Source organism: Eucyclogobius newberryi, unplaced genomic scaffold, assembly GCF_026437365.1.
Source record: "Eucyclogobius newberryi isolate DKJ021-1_F unplaced genomic scaffold, fEucNew1.0.hap1 SCAF_7, whole genome shotgun sequence".
Lineage (NCBI taxonomy): Eukaryota > Metazoa > Chordata > Actinopteri > Gobiiformes > Gobiidae > Eucyclogobius > Eucyclogobius newberryi.
In genome coordinates this window covers 6,829,785-6,846,570 of record NW_027316389.1, presented here as the reverse complement: position 1 = coordinate 6,846,570, position 16,786 = coordinate 6,829,785, and positions in this window count along the sequence as shown.

Here is a 16,786-nt window from a genome sequence, read left to right as displayed (position 1 = left end):
CACGTCTCGTTCAAGTCCCGTTCAAGTCTCGTTCACGTCTCGTTCAAGTCTCGTTCAAGTCTCGTTCAAGTCCCGTTCAAGTCCCGTTCACGTCCCGTTCACGTCCCGTTCAAGTCCCGTTCAAGTCCCGTTCAAGTCCCGTTCAAGTCTCGTTCAAGTCCCGTTCAAGTCCCGTTCAAGTCTCGTTCAAGTCTCGTTCAAGTCTCGTTCAAGTCTCGTTCAAGTCCCGTTCAAGTCCCGTTCACGTCTCGTTCACGTCTCGTTCAAGTCTCGTTCAAGTCTCGTTCAAGTCTCGTTCAAGTCTCGTTCGAGTCCCGTTCACGTCTCGTTCACGTCTCGTTCAAGTCTCGTTCACGTCCCGTTCACATCTCGTTCAAGTCTCGTTCAAGTCCCGTTCAAGTCCCGTTCAAGTCTCGCTCAAGTCTCGTTCAAGTCTCGTTCACGTCTCGTTCACGTCTCGTTCACGTCTCGTTCAAGTCTCGTTCACGTCCCGTTCACGTCCCGTTCACGTCTCGTTCAAGTCCCGTTCGAGTCCCGTTCAAGTCTCGTTCACGTCCCGTTCAAGTCCCGTTCAAGTCTCGTTCGCGTCTCGTTCGCGTCTCGTTCAAGTCCCGTTCAAGTCTCGTTCAAGTCCCGTTCACGTCTCGTTCACGTCCCGTTCACGTCTCGTTCAAGTCCCGTTCAAGTCTCGTTCAAGTCCCGTTCACGTCTCGTTCACGTCCCGTTCACGTCTCGTTCAAGTCCCGTTCAAGTCTCGTTCACGTCTCGTTCAAGTCTCGTTCAAGTCTCGTTCGCGTCTCGTTCAAGTCTCGTTCGCGTCCCGTTCACGTCTCTTTCAAGTCTCGTTCAAGTCCCGTTCACGTCCCGTTCAAGTCCCGTTCAAGTCCCGTTCACGTCCCGTTCAAGTCCCGTTCAAGTCCCGTTCAAGTCCCGTTCAAGTCTCGTTCAAGTCCCGTTCAAGTCCCGTTCAAGTCTCGTTCAAGTCTCGTTCAAGTCTCGTTCAAGTCTCGTTCAAGTCCCGTTCAAGTCCCGTTCACGTCTCGTTCACGTCTCGTTCACGTCTCGTTCAAGTCTCGTTCAAGTCTCGTTCGAGTCTCGTTCGAGTCCCGTTCACGTCTCGTTCACGTCTCGTTCAAGTCTCGTTCACGTCCCGTTCACATCTCGTTCAAGTCTCGTTCAAGTCCCGTTCAAGTCCCGTTCAAGTCTCGCTCAAGTCTCGTTCAAGTCTCGTTCACGTCTCGTTCACGTCTCGTTCACGTCTCGTTCAAGTCTCGTTCACGTCCCGTTCACGTCCCGTTCACGTCTCGTTCAAGTCCCGTTCGAGTCCCGTTCAAGTCTCGTTCACGTCCCGTTCAAGTCCCGTTCAAGTCTCGTTCGCGTCTCGTTCGCGTCTCGTTCAAGTCCCGTTCAAGTCTCGTTCAAGTCCCGTTCACGTCTCGTTCACGTCCCGTTCACGTCTCGTTCAAGTCCCGTTCAAGTCTCGTTCAAGTCCCGTTCACGTCTCGTTCACGTCCCGTTCACGTCTCGTTCAAGTCCCGTTCAAGTCTCGTTCACGTCTCGTTCAAGTCTCGTTCAAGTCTCGTTCGCGTCTCGTTCAAGTCTCGTTCGCGTCCCGTTCACGTCTCTTTCAAGTCTCGTTCAAGTCCCGTTCACGTCCCGTTCAAGTCCCGTTCAAGTCTCGTTCACGTCCTGTTCAAGTCTCGTTCACGTCTTGTTCAAGTCTCGTTCAAGTCTCGTTCACGTCTCGTTCACGTCTCGTCCACGTCCCGTTCAAGTCTCGTTCAAGTCTCGTTCATGTCTCGTCCACGTCCCGTTCAAGTCTCGTTCAAGTCTCGTTCAAGTCTCGTCCATGTCTCGTTAACGTCTCGTTCAAGTCTCGTCCACGTCTCGTTAACGTCTCGTTCAAATCTCAATCACGTCTCGTTCAAGTCCCGTTCATGTCTCGTTCAAGTCCTGTTCACGTCTCGTTCACGTCCCGTTCACGTCTCGTTCAAGTCCCGTTCAAGTCTCGTTCAAGTCTCGTTCAAGTCTCGTTCAAGGCTCGTTCAAGTCCCGTTCACGTCTCGTTCAAGTCCCGTTCACGTCTCGTTCAAGTCTCGTTCAAGTCCCGTTCACGTCCCGTTCAAGTCTCGTTCGCGTCTCGTTCACGTCGCGTTCAAGTCTCGTTCACGTCCCGTTCAAGTCCCGTTCAAGTCCCGTTCACGTCCCGTTCAAGTCTCGTTCACGTCCCGTTCAAGTCTCGTTCACGTCTCGTTCACATCGCGTCCACGTCCCGTTCAAGTCTCGTTCAAGTCTCGTTCACGTCTCGTCCACGTCCCGTTCAAGTCTCGTTCAAGTCTCGTTCAAGTCTCGTCCACGTCTCGTTAACGTCTCGTTCACGTCTCGTTCAAGTCTCGTCCACGTCTCGTTAACGTCTCGTTCAAATCTCAATCACGTCTCGTTCAAGTCCCGTTCAAGTCTCGTTCAAGTCCCGTTCACGTCTCGTTCACGTCCCGTTCACGTCCCGTTCAAGTCCCGTTCAAGTCTCGTTCTAGTCCTGTTCACGTCCCGTTCACGTCTCGTTCAAGTCCCGTTCAAGTCCCGTTCAAGTCCCGTTCACGTCCCGTTCAAGTCCCGTTCAAGTCCCGTTCACGTCCCGTTCACGTCCCGTTCACATCCCGTTCACGTCTCGTTCAAGTTCCGTTCACGTCCCGTTCACGTCCCGTTCACGTCCCGTCTCGTTCAAGTCTCGTTCAAGTCTCGTTCAAGTCCCGTTCACGTCCCGTTCAAGTCCCGTTCAAGTCTCGTTCACGTCTCGTTCACGTCCCGTTCAAGTCCCGTTCACGTCTCGTTCACGTCCTGTTCACGTCCTGTTCACGTCCTGTTCAAGTCTCGTTCAAGTCCCGTTCACGTCCCGTTCAAGTCTCGTTCACGTCCCGTTCAAGTCCCGTTCACGTCCCGTTCAAGTCTCGTTCACGTCCCGTTAACGTCTCGTTCACGTCTCGTTCAAGTCTCGTCCACGTCTCGTTAACGTCTCGTTCAAATCTCAATCACGTCTCGTTCAAGTCCCGTTCACGTCTCGTTCACGTCTCGTTCAAGTCTCGTTCACGTCCCGTTCACATCCCGTTCACGTCTCGTTCAAGTCCCGTTCAAGTCTCGTTCAAGTCCCGTTCACGTCTCGTTCACGTCCCGTTCACGTCTCGTTCAAGTCCCGTTCAAGTCTCGTTCACGTCTCGTTCAAGTCTCGTTCGCGTCTCGTTCAAGTCTCGTTCACGTCCCGTTCACGTCTATTTCAAGTCTCGTTCAAGTCCCGTTAACGTCCCGTTCAAGTCCCGTTCAAGTCTCGTTCACGTCCTGTTCAAGTCTCGTTCACGTCTTGTTCAAGTCTCGTTCAAGTCTCGTTCACGTCTCGTTCACGTCTCGTCCACGTCCCGTTCAAGTCTCGTTCAAGTCTCGTTCTCGTCTCGTCCACGTCCCGTTCAAGTCTCGTTCAAGTCTCGTCCATGTCTCGTTAACGTCTCGTTCAAGTCTCGTCCACGTCTCGTTAACGTCTCGTTCAAATCTCAATCACGTCTCGTTCAAGTCCCGTTCATGTCCCGTTCAAGTCTCGTTCAAGTCCTGTTCACGTCTCGTTCACGTCCCGTTCACGTCTCGTTCAAGTCCCGTTCAAGTCTCGTTCAAGTCTCGTTCAAGTCTCGTTCAAGGCTCGTTCAAGTCCCGTTCACGTCTCGTTCAAGTCCCGTTCACGTCTCGTTCAAGTCTCGTTCAAGTCCCGTTCACGTCCCGTTCAAGTCTCGTTCGCGTCTCGTTCACGTCGCGTTCAAGTCTCGTTCACGTCCCGTTCAAGTCCCGTTCAAGTCCCGTTCACGTCCCGTTCAAGTCTCGTTCACGTCCCGTTCAAGTCTCGTTCACGTCTCGTTCACATCTCGTCCACGTCCCGTTCAAGTCTCGTTCAAGTCTCGTTCACGTCTCGTCCACGTCCCGTTCAAGTCTCGTTCAAGTCTCGTTCAAGTCTCGTCCACGTCTCGTTAACGTCTCGTTCACGTCTCGTTCAAGTCTCGTCCACGTCTCGTTAACGTCTCGTTCAAATCTCAATCACGTCTCGTTCAAGTCCCGTTCAAGTCTCGTTCAAGTCCCGTTCACGTCTCGTTCACGTCCCGTTCACGTCCCGTTCAAGTCCCGTTCAAGTCTCTTTCAAGTCCTGTTCACGTCCCGTTCACGTCTCGTTCAAGTCCCGTTCAAGTCCCGTTCAAGTCCCGTTCACGTCTCGTTCACGTCTCGTTCAAGTCTCGTTCACGTCCCGTTCACGTCCCGTTCACGTCTCGTTCAAGTTCCGTTCAAGTCCCGTTCAAGTCTCGTTCACGTCCCGTTCAAGTCTCGTTCACGTCTCGTTCAAGTCTCGTTCACGTCCCGTTCACGTCCCGTTCAAGTCTCGTTCACGTCTCGTTCACGTCCCATTCAAGTCTCGTTCAAGTCTCGTTCACGTCCTGTTCACGTCCTGTTCAAGTCCCGTTCAAGTCCCCTTTAAGTCCCGTTCAAGTCCCGTTCACGTCCCGTTCAAGTCTCGTTCACGTCCCGTTCAAGTCTCGTTCACGTCTCGTTCACATCTCGTCCACTTCCCGCTCAAGTCTCGTTCAAGTCTCGTTCACGTCTCGTCCACGTCCCGTTCACGTCCCGTTCACGTCTCGTTCAAGTTCCGTTCAAGTCCCGTTCAAGTCTCGTTCACGTCCCGTTCAAGTCTCGTTCACGTCTCGTTCAAGTCTCGTTCACGTCCCGTTCACGTCCCGTTCAAGTCTCGTTCACGTCTCGTTCACGTCCCATTCAAGTCTCGTTCAAGTCTCGTTCACGTCCTGTTCACGTCCTGTTCAAGTCCCGTTCAAGTCCCCTTTAAGTCCCGTTCAAGTCCCGTTCACGTCCCGTTCAAGTCTCGTTCACGTCCCGTTCAAGTCTCGTTCACGTCTCGTTCACATCTCGTCCACTTCCCGCTCAAGTCTCGTTCAAGTCTCGTTCACGTCTCGTCCACGTCCCGTTCAAGTCTCGTTCAAGTCTCGTCCACGTCTCGTTAACGTCTCGTTCACGTCTCGTTCAAGTCTCGTCCACGTCTCGTTAACGTCTCGTTCAAATCTCAATCACGTCTCGTTCAAGTCCCGTTCAAGTCTCGTTCAAGTCCCGTTCACGTCTTGTTCACGTCCCGTTCACGTCCCGTTCACGTCCCGTTCAAGTCCCGTTCAAGTCTCGTTCAAGTCCCGTTCAAGTCTCGTCCACGTCTTGTTAACGTCTCATTCAAATCTCAATCACGTCTCGTTCAAGTCCCGTTCACGTCCCGTTCAAGTCTCGTTCAAGTCCCGTTCACGTCTCGTTCACGTCCCGTTCACGTCTCGTTCACGTCCCGTTCACGTCTCGTTCAAGTCCCGTTCAAGTCTCGTTCACGTCTCGTTCAAGTCTCGTTCAAGTCTCGTTCAAGTCCCGTTCAAGTCCCGTTCACGTCTCGTTCACGTCTCGTTCAAGTCTCGTTCACGTCCCGTTCACGTCCCGTTCACGTCTCGTTCAAGTCCCGTTCGAGTCCCGTTCAAGTCTCGTTCACGTCCCGTTCAAGTCCCGTTCAAGTCTCGTCCACGTCTCGTTAACGTCTCGTTCAAATCTCAATCACGTCTCGTTCAAGTCCCGTTCACGTCCCGTTCAAGTCTCGTTCAAGTCCCGTTCACGTCTCGTTCACGTCCCGTTCACGTCTCGTTCAAGTCCCGTTCAAGTCTCGTTCACGTCTCGTTCAAGTCTCGTTCAAGTCTCGTTCAAGTCCCGTTCAAGTCCCGTTCACGTCCCGTTCAAGTCCCGTTCAAGTCCCGTTCAAGTCCCGTTCAAGTCTCGTTCAAGTCCCGTTCAAGTCCCGTTCAAGTCTCGTTCAAGTCTCGTTCAAGTCTCGTTCAAGTCTCGTTCAAGTCCCGTTCAAGTCCCGTTCACGTCTCGTTCACGTCTCGTTCACGTCTCGTTCACGTCTCGTTCAAGTCTCGTTCAAGTCTCGTTCAAGTCTCGTTCGAGTCCCGTTCACGTCTCGTTCACGTCTCGTTCAAGTCTCGTTCACGTCCCGTTCACATCTCGTTCAAGTCTCGTTCAAGTCCCGTTCAAGTCCCGTTCAAGTCTCGCTCAAGTCTCGTTCAAGTCTCGTTCACGTCTCGTTCACGTCTCGTTCACGTCTCGTTCAAGTCTCGTTCAAGTCTCGTTCACGTCTCGTCCACGTCCCGTTCAAGTCTCGTTCAAGTCTCGTTCAAGTCTCGTCCACGTCTCGTCCACGTCTCGTTAACGTCTCGTTCACGTCTCGTTCAAGTCTCGTCCACGTCTCGTTAACGTCTCGTTCAAATCTCAATCACGTCTCGTTCAAGTCCCGTTCAAGTCTCGTTCAAGTCCCGTTCACGTCTCGTTCACGTCCCGTTCACGTCCCGTTCAAGTCCCGTTCAAGTCTCTTTCAAGTCCTGTTCACGTCCCGTTCACGTCTCGTTCAAGTCCCGTTCAAGTCCCGTTCAAGTCCCGTTCACGTCTCGTTCACGTCTCGTTCAAGTCTCGTTCACGTCCCGTTCACGTCCCGTTCACGTCTCGTTCAAGTTCCGTTCAAGTCCCGTTCAAGTCTCGTTCACGTCCCGTTCAAGTCTCGTTCACGTCTCGTTCAAGTCTCGTTCACGTCCCGTTCACGTCCCGTTCAAGTCTCGTTCACGTCTCGTTCACGTCCCGTTCAAGTCTCGTTCAAGTCTCGTTCACGTCCTGTTCACGTCCTGTTCAAGTCCCGTTCAAGTCCCCTTTAAGTCCCGTTCAAGTCCCGTTCACGTCCCGTTCAAGTCTCGTTCACGTCCCGTTCAAGTCTCGTTCACGTCTCGTTCACATCTCGTCCACTTCCCGCTCAAGTCTCGTTCAAGTCTCGTTCACGTCTCGTCCACGTCCCGTTCAAGTCTCGTTCAAGTCTCGTCCACGTCTCGTTAACGTCTCGTTCACGTCTCGTTCAAGTCTCGTCCACGTCTCGTTAACGTCTCGTTCAAATCTCAATCACGTCTCGTTCAAGTCCCGTTCAAGTCTCGTCCAAGTCCCGTTCACGTCTTGTTCACGTCCCGTTCACGTCCCGTTCACGTCCCGTTCAAGTCCCGTTCAAGTCTCGTTCAAGTCCCGTTCAAGTCTCGTCCACGTCTTGTTAACGTCTCATTCAAATCTCAATCACGTCTCGTTCAAGTCCCGTTCACGTCCCGTTCAAGTCTCGTTCAAGTCCCGTTCACGTCTCGTTCACGTCCCGTTCACGTCTCGTTCAAGTCCCGTTCAAGTCTCGTTCACGTCTCGTTCAAGTCTCATTCAAGTCTCGTTCAAGTCCCGTTCAAGTCCCGTTCACGTCTCGTTCACGTCTCGTTCAAGTCTCGTTCACGTCCCGTTCACGTCCCGTTCACGTCTCGTTCAAGTCCCGTTCGAGTCCCGTTCAAGTCTCGTTCACGTCCCGTTCAAGTCCCGTTCAAGTCTCGTCCACGTCTCGTTAACGTCTCGTTCAAATCTCAATCACGTCTCGTTCAAGTCCCGTTCACGTCCCGTTCAAGTCTCGTTCAAGTCCCGTTCACGTCTCGTTCACGTCCCGTTCACGTCTCGTTCAAGTCCCGTTCAAGTCTCGTTCACGTCTCGTTCAAGTCTCGTTCAAGTCTCGTTCAAGTCCCGTTCAAGTCCCGTTCACGTCCCGTTCAAGTCCCGTTCAAGTCCCGTTCAAGTCCCGTTCAAGTCTCGTTCAAGTCCCGTTCAAGTCCCGTTCAAGTCTCGTTCAAGTCTCGTTCAAGTCTCGTTCAAGTCTCGTTCAAGTCCCGTTCAAGTCCCGTTCACGTCTCGTTCACGTCTCGTTCACGTCTCGTTCAAGTCTCGTTCAAGTCTCGTTCAAGTCTCGTTCGAGTCCCGTTCACGTCTCGTTCACGTCTCGTTCAAGTCTCGTTCACGTCCCGTTCACATCTCGTTCAAGTCTCGTTCAAGTCCCGTTCAAGTCCCGTTCAAGTCTCGCTCAAGTCTCGTTCAAGTCTCGTTCACGTCTCGTTCACGTCTCGTTCACGTCTCGTTCAAGTCTCGTTCACGTCCCGTTCACGTCCCGTTCACGTCTCGTTCAAGTCCCGTTCGAGTCCCGTTCAAGTCTCGTTCACGTCCCGTTCAAGTCCCGTTCAAGTCTCGTTCGCGTCTCGTTCGTGTCTCGTTCAAGTCCCGTTCAAGTCTCGTTCAAGTCCCGTTCACGTCTCGTTCACGTCCCGTTCACGTCTCGTTCAAGTCCCGTTCAAGTCTCGTTCAAGTCCCGTTCACGTCTCGTTCACGTCCCGTTCACGTCTCGTTCAAGTCCCGTTCAAGTCTCGTTCACGTCTCGTTCAAGTCTCGTTCAAGTCTCGTTCGCGTCTCGTTCAAGTCTCGTTCACGTCCCGTTCACGTCTCTTTCAAGTCTCGTTCAAGTCCCGTTCACGTCCCGTTCAAGTCCCGTTCAAGTCTCGTTCACGTCCTGTTCAAGTCTCGTTCACGTCTTGTTCAAGTCTCGTTCAAGTCTCGTTCACGTCTCGTCCACGTCCCGTTCAAGTCTCGTTCAAGTCTCGTCCATGTCTCGTTAACGTCTCGTTCAAGTCTCGTCCACGTCTCGTTAACGTCCCGTTCACGTCTCGTTCAAGTCCCGTTCAAGTCTCGTTCAAGTCTCGTTCAAGTCTCGTTCAAGGCTCGTTCAAGTCCCGTTCACGTCTCGTTCAAGTCCCGTTCACGTCTCGTTCAAGTCTCGTTCAAGTCCCGTTCACGTCCCGTTCAAGTCTCGTTCGCGTCTCGTTCACGTCGCGTTCAAGTCTCGTTCACGTCCCGTTCAAGTCCCGTTCAAGTCCCGTTCACGTCCCGTTCAAGTTTCGTTCACGTCCCGTTCAAGTCTCGTTCACGTCTCGTTCACATCGCGTCCACGTCCCGTTCAAGTCTCGTTCAAGTCTCGTTCACGTCTCGTCCACGTCCCGTTCAATTCTCGTTCAAGTCTCGTTCAAGTCTCGTCCACGTCTCGTTAACGTCTCGTTCACGTCTCGTTCAAGTCTCGTCCACGTCTCGTTAACGTCTCGTTCAAATCTCAATCACGTCTCGTTCAAGTCCCGTTCAAGTCTCGTTCAAGTCCCGTTCACGTCTCGTTCACGTCCCGTTCACGTCCCGTTCAAGTCCCGTTCAAGTCTCGTTCTAGTCCTGTTCACGTCCCGTTCACGTCTCGTTCAAGTCCCGTTCAAGTCCCGTTCAAGTCCCGTTCACGTCCCGTTCAAGTCCCGTTCAAGTCCCGTTCACGTCCCGTTCACGTCCCGTTCACATCCCGTTCACGTCTCGTTCAAGTTCCGTTCACGTCCCGTTCACGTCCCGTCTCGTTCAAGTCTCTTTCAAGTCTCGTTCAAGTCTCGTTCAAGTCCCGTTCACGTCCCGTTCAAGTCCCGTTCAAGTCTCGTTCACGTCTCGTTCACGTCCCGTTCAAGTCCCGTTCACGTCTCGTTCACGTCCTGTTCACGTCCTGTTCACGTCCTGTTCAAGTCTCGTTCAAGTCCCGTTCACGTCCCGTTCAAGTCTCGTTCACGTCCCGTTCAAGTCCCGTTCACGTCCCGTTCAAGTCTCGTTCACGTCCCGTTAACGTCTCGTTCACGTCTCGTTCAAGTCTCGTCCACGTCTCGTTAACGTCTCGTTCAAATCTCAATCACGTCTCGTTCAAGTCCCGTTCACGTCTCGTTCACGTCTCGTTCACGTCTCGTTCGCGTCTCGTTCGCGTCTCGTTCAAGTCCCGTTCAAGTCTCGTTCAAGTCCCGTTCACGTCTCGTTCACGTCCCGTTCACGTCTCGTTCAAGTCCCGTTCAAGTCTCGTTCAAGTCCCGTTCACGTCTCGTTCACGTCCCGTTCACGTCTCGTTCAAGTCCCGTTCAAGTCCCGTTCAAGTCTCGTTCACGTCCCGTTCAAGTCTCGTTCACGTCTCGTTCAAGTCTCGTTCACGTCCCGTTCACGTCCCGTTCAAGTCTCGTTCACGTCTCGTTCACGTCCCATTCAAGTCTCGTTCAAGTCTCGTTCACGTCCTGTTCACGTCCTGTTCAAGTCCCGTTCAAGTCCCCTTTAAGTCCCGTTCAAGTCCCGTTCACGTCCCGTTCAAGTCTCGTTCACGTCCCGTTCAAGTCTCGTTCACGTCTCGTTCACATCTCGTCCACTTCCCGCTCAAGTCTCGTTCAAGTCTCGTTCACGTCTCGTCCACGTCCCGTTCAAGTCTCGTTCAAGTCTCGTCCACGTCTCGTTAACGTCTCGTTCACGTCTCGTTCAAGTCTCGTCCACGTCTCGTTAACGTCTCGTTCAAATCTCAATCACGTCTCGTTCAAGTCCCGTTCAAGTCTCGTTCAAGTCCCGTTCACGTCTTGTTCACGTCCCGTTCACGTCCCGTTCACGTCCCGTTCAAGTCCCGTTCAAGTCTCGTTCAAGTCCCGTTCAAGTCTCGTCCACGTCTTGTTAACGTCTCATTCAAATCTCAATCACGTCTCGTTCAAGTCCCGTTCACGTCCCGTTCAAGTCTCGTTCAAGTCCCGTTCACGTCTCGTTCACGTCCCGTTCACGTCTCGTTCAAGTCCCGTTCAAGTCTCGTTCACGTCTCGTTCAAGTCTCGTTCAAGTCTCGTTCAAGTCCCGTTCAAGTCCCGTTCACGTCTCGTTCACGTCTCGTTCAAGTCTCGTTCACGTCCCGTTCACGTCCCGTTCACGTCTCGTTCAAGTCCCGTTCGAGTCCCGTTCAAGTCTCGTTCACGTCCCGTTCAAGTCCCGTTCAAGTCTCGTCCACGTCTCGTTAACGTCTCGTTCAAATCTCAATCACGTCTCGTTCAAGTCCCGTTCACGTCCCGTTCAAGTCTCGTTCAAGTCCCGTTCACGTCTCGTTCACGTCCCGTTCACGTCTCGTTCAAGTCCCGTTCAAGTCTCGTTCACGTCTCGTTCAAGTCTCGTTCAAGTCCCGTTCAAGTCCCGTTCACGTCCCGTTCAAGTCCCGTTCAAGTCCCGTTCAAGTCCCGTTCAAGTCTCGTTCAAGTCCCGTTCAAGTCCCGTTCAAGTCTCGTTCAAGTCTCGTTCAAGTCTCGTTCAAGTCTCGTTCAAGTCCCGTTCAAGTCCCGTTCACGTCTCGTTCACGTCTCGTTCACGTCTCGTTCAAGTCTCGTTCAAGTCTCGTTCAAGTCTCGTTCAAGTCTCGTTCGAGTCCCGTTCACATCTCGTTCACGTCTCGTTCAAGTCTCGTTCACGTCCCGTTCACATCTCGTTCAAGTCTCGTTCAAGTCCCGTTCAAGTCCCGTTCAAGTCTCGCTCAAGTCTCGTTCACGTCTCGTTCACGTCTCGTTCACGTCTCGTTCAAGTCTCGTTCACGTCCCGTTCACGTCCCGTTCACGTCTCGTTCGAGTCCCGTTCGAGTCCCGTTCAAGTCTCGTTCACGTCCCATTCAAGTCCCGTTCAAGTCTCGTTCGCGTCTCGTTCGCGTCTCGTTCAAGTCCCGTTCAAGTCTCGTTCAAGTCCCGTTCACGTCTCGTTCACGTCCCGTTCACGTCTCGTTCAAGTCCCGTTCAAGTCTCGTTCAAGTCCCGTTCACGTCTCGTTCACGTCCCGTTCACGTCTCGTTCAAGTCCCGTTCAAGTCTCGTTCACGTCTCGTTCAAGTCTCGTTCAAGTCTCGTTCAAGTCTCGTTCACGTCCCGTTCACGTCTCTTTCAAGTCTCGTTCAAGTCCCGTTCACGTCCCGTTCAAGTCCCGTTCAAGTCTCGTTCACGTCCTGTTCAAGTCTCGTTCACGTCTTGTTCAAGTCTCGTTCAAGTCTCGTTCACGTCTCGTTCACGTCTCGTCCACGTCCCGTTCAAGTCTCGTTCAAGTCTCGTCCATGTCTCGTTAACGTCTCGTTCAAGTCTCGTCCACGTCTCGTTAACGTCTCGTTCAAATCTCAATCACGTCTCGTTCAAGTCCCGTTCATGTCTCGTTCAAGTCCCGTTCACGTCTCGTTCACGTCCCGTTCACGTCTCGTTCAAGTCCCGTTCAAGTCTCGTTCAAGTCTCGTTCAAGTCTCGTTCAAGGCTCGTTCAAGTCCCGTTCACGTCTCGTTCAAGTCCCGTTCACGTCTCGTTCAAGTCTCGTTCAAGTCCCGTTCACGTCCCGTTCAAGTCTCGTTCGCGTCTCGTTCACGTCGCGTTCAAGTCTCGTTCACGTCCCGTTCAAGTCCCGTTCAAGTCCCGTTCACGTCCCGTTCAAGTCTCGTTCACGTCCCGTTCAAGTCTCGTTCACGTCTCGTTCACATCTCGTCCACGTCCCGTTCAAGTCTCGTTCAAGTCTCGTTCACGTCTCGTCCACGTCCCGTTCAAGTCTCGTTCAAGTCTCGTTCAAGTCTCGTCCACGTCTCGTTAACGTCTCGTTCACGTCTCGTTCAAGTCTCGTCCACGTCTCGTTAACGTCTCGTTCAAATCTCAATCACGTCTCGTTCAAGTCCCGTTCAAGTCTCGTTCAAGTCCCGTTCACGTCTCGTTCACGTCCCGTTCACGTCCCGTTCAAGTCCCGTTCAAGTCTCGTTCAAGTCCTGTTCACGTCCCGTTCACGTCTCGTTCAAGTCCCGTTCAAGTCCCGTTCAAGTCCCGTTCACGTCCCGTTCAAGTCCCGTTCAAGTCCCGTTCACGTCCCGTTCACGTCCCGTTCACATCCCGTTCACGTCTCGTTCAAGTCCCGTTCACGTCCCGTTCACGTCCCGTTCACGTCCCGTCTCGTTCAAGTCTCGTTCAAGTCTCGTTCAAGTCCCGTTCACGTCCCGTTCAAGTCCCGTTCAAGTCTCGTTCACGTCTCGTTCACGTCCCGTTCAAGTCCCGTTCACGTCTCGTTCACGTCCTGTTCACGTCCTGTTCACGTCCTGTTCAAGTCTCGTTCAAGTCCCGTTCACGTCCCGTTCAAGTCTCGTTCACGTCCCGTTCAAGTCCCGTTCACGTCCCGTTCAAGTCTCGTTCACGTCCCGTTAACGTCTCGTTCACGTCTCGTTCAAGTCTCGTCCACGTCTCGTTAACGTCTCGTTCAAATCTCAATCACGTCTCGTTCAAGTCCCGTTCACGTCTCGTTCACGTCTCGTTCGCGTCTCGTTCGCGTCTCGTTCAAGTCCCGTTCAAGTCTCGTTCAAGTCCCGTTCACGTCTCGTTCACGTCCCGTTCACGTCTCGTTCAAGTCCCGTTCAAGTCTCGTTCAAGTCCCGTTCACGTCTCGTTCACGTCCCGTTCACGTCTCGTTCAAGTCCCGTTCAAGTCTCGTTCACGTCTCGTTCAAGTCTCGTTCGCGTCTCGTTCAAGTCTCGTTCACGTCCCGTTCACGTCTCTTTCAAGTCTCGTTCAAGTCCCGTTAACGTCCCGTTCAAGTCCCGTTCAAGTCTCGTTCACGTCCTGTTCAAGTCTCGTTCACGTCTTGTTCAAGTCTCGTTCAAGTCTCGTTCACGTCTCGTTCACGTCTCGTCCACGTCCCGTTCAAGTCTCGTTCAAGTCTCGTTCTCGTCTCGTCCACGTCCCGTTCAAGTCTCGTTCAAGTCTCGTCCATGTCTCGTTAACGTCTCGTTCAAGTCTCGTCCACGTCTCGTTAACGTCTCGTTCAAATCTCAATCACGTCTCGTTCAAGTCCCGTTCATGTCCCGTTCAAGTCTCGTTCAAGTCCTGTTCACGTCCCGTTCACGTCCCGTTCACGTCTCGTTCAAGTCCCGTTCAAGTCTCGTTCAAGTCTCGTTCAAGTCTCGTTCAAGGCTCGTTCAAGTCCCGTTCACGTCTCGTTCAAGTCCCGTTCACGTCTCGTTCAAGTCTCGTTCAAGTCCCGTTCACGTCCCGTTCAAGTCTCGTTCGCGTCTCGTTCACGTCGCGTTCAAGTCTCGTTCACGTCCCGTTCAAGTCCCGTTCAAGTCCCGTTCACGTCCCGTTCAAGTCTCGTTCACGTCCCGTTCAAGTCTCGTTCACGTCTCGTTCACATCTCGTCCACGTCCCGTTCAAGTCTCGTTCAAGTCTCGTTCATGTCTCGTCCACGTCCCGTTCAAGTCTCGTTCAAGTCTCGTTCAAGTCTCGTCCACGTCTCGTTAACGTCTCGTTCACGTCTCGTTCAAGTCTCGTCCACGTCTCGTTAACGTCTCGTTCAAATCTCAATCACGTCTCGTTCAAGTCCCGTTCAAGTCTCGTTCAAGTCCCGTTCACGTCTCGTTCACGTCCCGTTCAAGTCTCGTTCACGTCTCGTTCACATCTCGTCCACGTCCCGTTCAAGTCTCGTTCAAGTCTCGTTCACGTCTCGTCCACGTCCCGTTCAAGTCTCGTTCAAGTCTCGTTCAAGTCTCGTCCACGTCTCGTTAACGTCTCGTTCAAGTCTCGTCCACGTCTCGTTAACGTCTCGTTCAAATCTCAATCACGTCTCGTTCAAGTCCCGTTCAAGTCTCGTTCAAGTCCCGTTCACGTCCCGTTCAAGTCTCGTTCAAGTCCCGTTCACGTCTCGTTCACGTCCCGTTCACGTCTCGTTCAAGTCCCGTTCAAGTCTCGTTCACGTCTCGTTCAAGTCTCATTCAAGTCTCGTTCAAGTCCCGTTCAAGTCCCGTTCACGTCTCGTTCACGTCTCGTTCAAGTCTCGTTCACGTCCCGTTCACGTCCCGTTCACGTCTCGTTCAAGTCCCGTTCGAGTCCCGTTCAAGTCTCGTTCACGTCCCGTTCAAGTCCCGTTCAAGTCTCGTCCACGTCTCGTTAACGTCTCGTTCAAATCTCAATCACGTCTCGTTCAAGTCCCGTTCACGTCCCGTTCAAGTCTCGTTCAAGTCCCGTTCACGTCTCGTTCACGTCCCGTTCACGTCTCGTTCAAGTCCCGTTCAAGTCTCGTTCACGTCTCGTTCAAGTCTCGTTCAAGTCTCGTTCAAGTCCCGTTCAAGTCCCGTTCACGTCCCGTTCAAGTCCCGTTCAAGTCCCGTTCAAGTCCCGTTCAAGTCTCGTTCAAGTCCCGTTCAAGTCCCGTTCAAGTCTCGTTCAAGTCTCGTTCAAGTCTCGTTCAAGTCTCGTTCAAGTCCCGTTCAAGTCCCGTTCACGTCTCGTTCACGTCTCGTTCACGTCTCGTTCAAGTCTCGTTCAAGTCTCGTTCAAGTCTCGTTCAAGTCTCGTTCGAGTCCCGTTCACGTCTCGTTCACGTCTCGTTCAAGTCTCGTTCACGTCCCGTTCACATCTCGTTCAAGTCTCGTTCAAGTCCCGTTCAAGTCCCGTTCAAGTCCCGTTCAAGTCCCGTTCAAGTCCCGTTCACGTCTCGTTCACGTCTCGTTCACGTCCCATTCAAGTCTCGTTCAAGTCCCGTTCAAGTCCCGTTCAAGTCCCGTTCAAGTCCCGTTCAAGTCCCGTTCAAGTCTCGCTCAAGTCTCGTTCAAGTCTCGTTCAAGTCTCGTTCAAGTCTCGTTCACGTCCCGTTCACGTCCCGTTCACGTCTCGTTCAAGTCCCGTTCGAGTCCCGTTCAAGTCTCGTTCACGTCCCGTTCAAGTCCCGTTCAAGTCTCGTTCGCGTCTCGTTCGTGTCTCGTTCAAGTCCCGTTCAAGTCTCGTTCAAGTCCCGTTCACGTCTCGTTCACGTCCCGTTCACGTCTCGTTCAAGTCCCGTTCAAGTCTCGTTCAAGTCCCGTTCACGTCTCGTTCACGTCCCGTTCACGTCTCGTTCAAGTCCCGTTCAAGTCTCGTTCACGTCTCGTTCAAGTCTCGTTCAAGTCTCGTTCGCGTCTCGTTCAAGTCTCGTTCTCGTCCCGTTCACGTCTCTTTCAAGTCTCGTTCAAGTCTCGTTCAAGTCCCGTTCACGTCCCGTTCAAGTCCCGTTCAAGTCTCGTTCACGTCCTGTTCAAGTCTCGTTCACGTCTTGTTCAAGTCTCGTTCAAGTCTCGTTCACGTCTCGTTCACGTCTCGTCCACGTCCCGTTCAAGTCTCGTTCAAGTCTCGTCCATGTCTCGTTAACGTCTCGTTCAAGTCTCGTCCACGTCTCGTTAACGTCTCGTTCAAATCTCAATCACGTCTCGTTCAAGTCCCGTTCATGTCTCGTTCAAGTCCTGTTCACGTCTCGTTCACGTCCCGTTCACGTCTCGTTCAAGTCCCGTTCAAGTCTCGTTCAAGTCTCGTTCAAGTCTCGTTCAAGGCTCGTTCAAGTCCCGTTCACGTCTCGTTCAAGTCCCGTTCACGTCTCGTTCAAGTCTCGTTCAAGTCCCGTTCACGTCCCGTTCAAGTCTCGTTCGCGTCTCGTTCACGTCGCGTTCAAGTCTCGTTCACGTCCCGTTCAAGTCCCGTTCAAGTCCCGTTCACGTCCCGTTCAAGTCTCGTTCACGTCCCGTTCAAGTCTCGTTCACGTCTCGTTCACATCTCGTCCACGTCCCGTTCAAGTCTCGTTCAAGTCTCGTTCACGTCTCGTCCACGTCCCGTTCAAGTCTCGTTCAAGTCTCGTTCAAGTCTCGTCCACGTCTCGTTAACGTCTCGTTCACGTCTCGTTCAAGTCTCGTCCACGTCTCGTTAACGTCTCGTTCAAATCTCAATCACGTCTCGTTCAAGTCCCGTTCAAGTCTCGTTCAAGTCCCGTTCACGTCCCGTTCACGTCCCGTTCAAGTCCCGTTCAAGTCTCGTTCAAGTCCTGTTCACGTCCCGTTCACGTCTCGTTCAAGTCCCGTTCAAGTCCCGTTCAAGTCCCGTTCACGTCCCGTTCAAGTCCCGTTCAAGTCCCGTTCACGTCCCGTTCACGTCCCGTTCACATCCCGTTCACGTCTCGTTCAAGTCCCGTTCACGTCCCGTTCACGTCCCGTTCACGTCC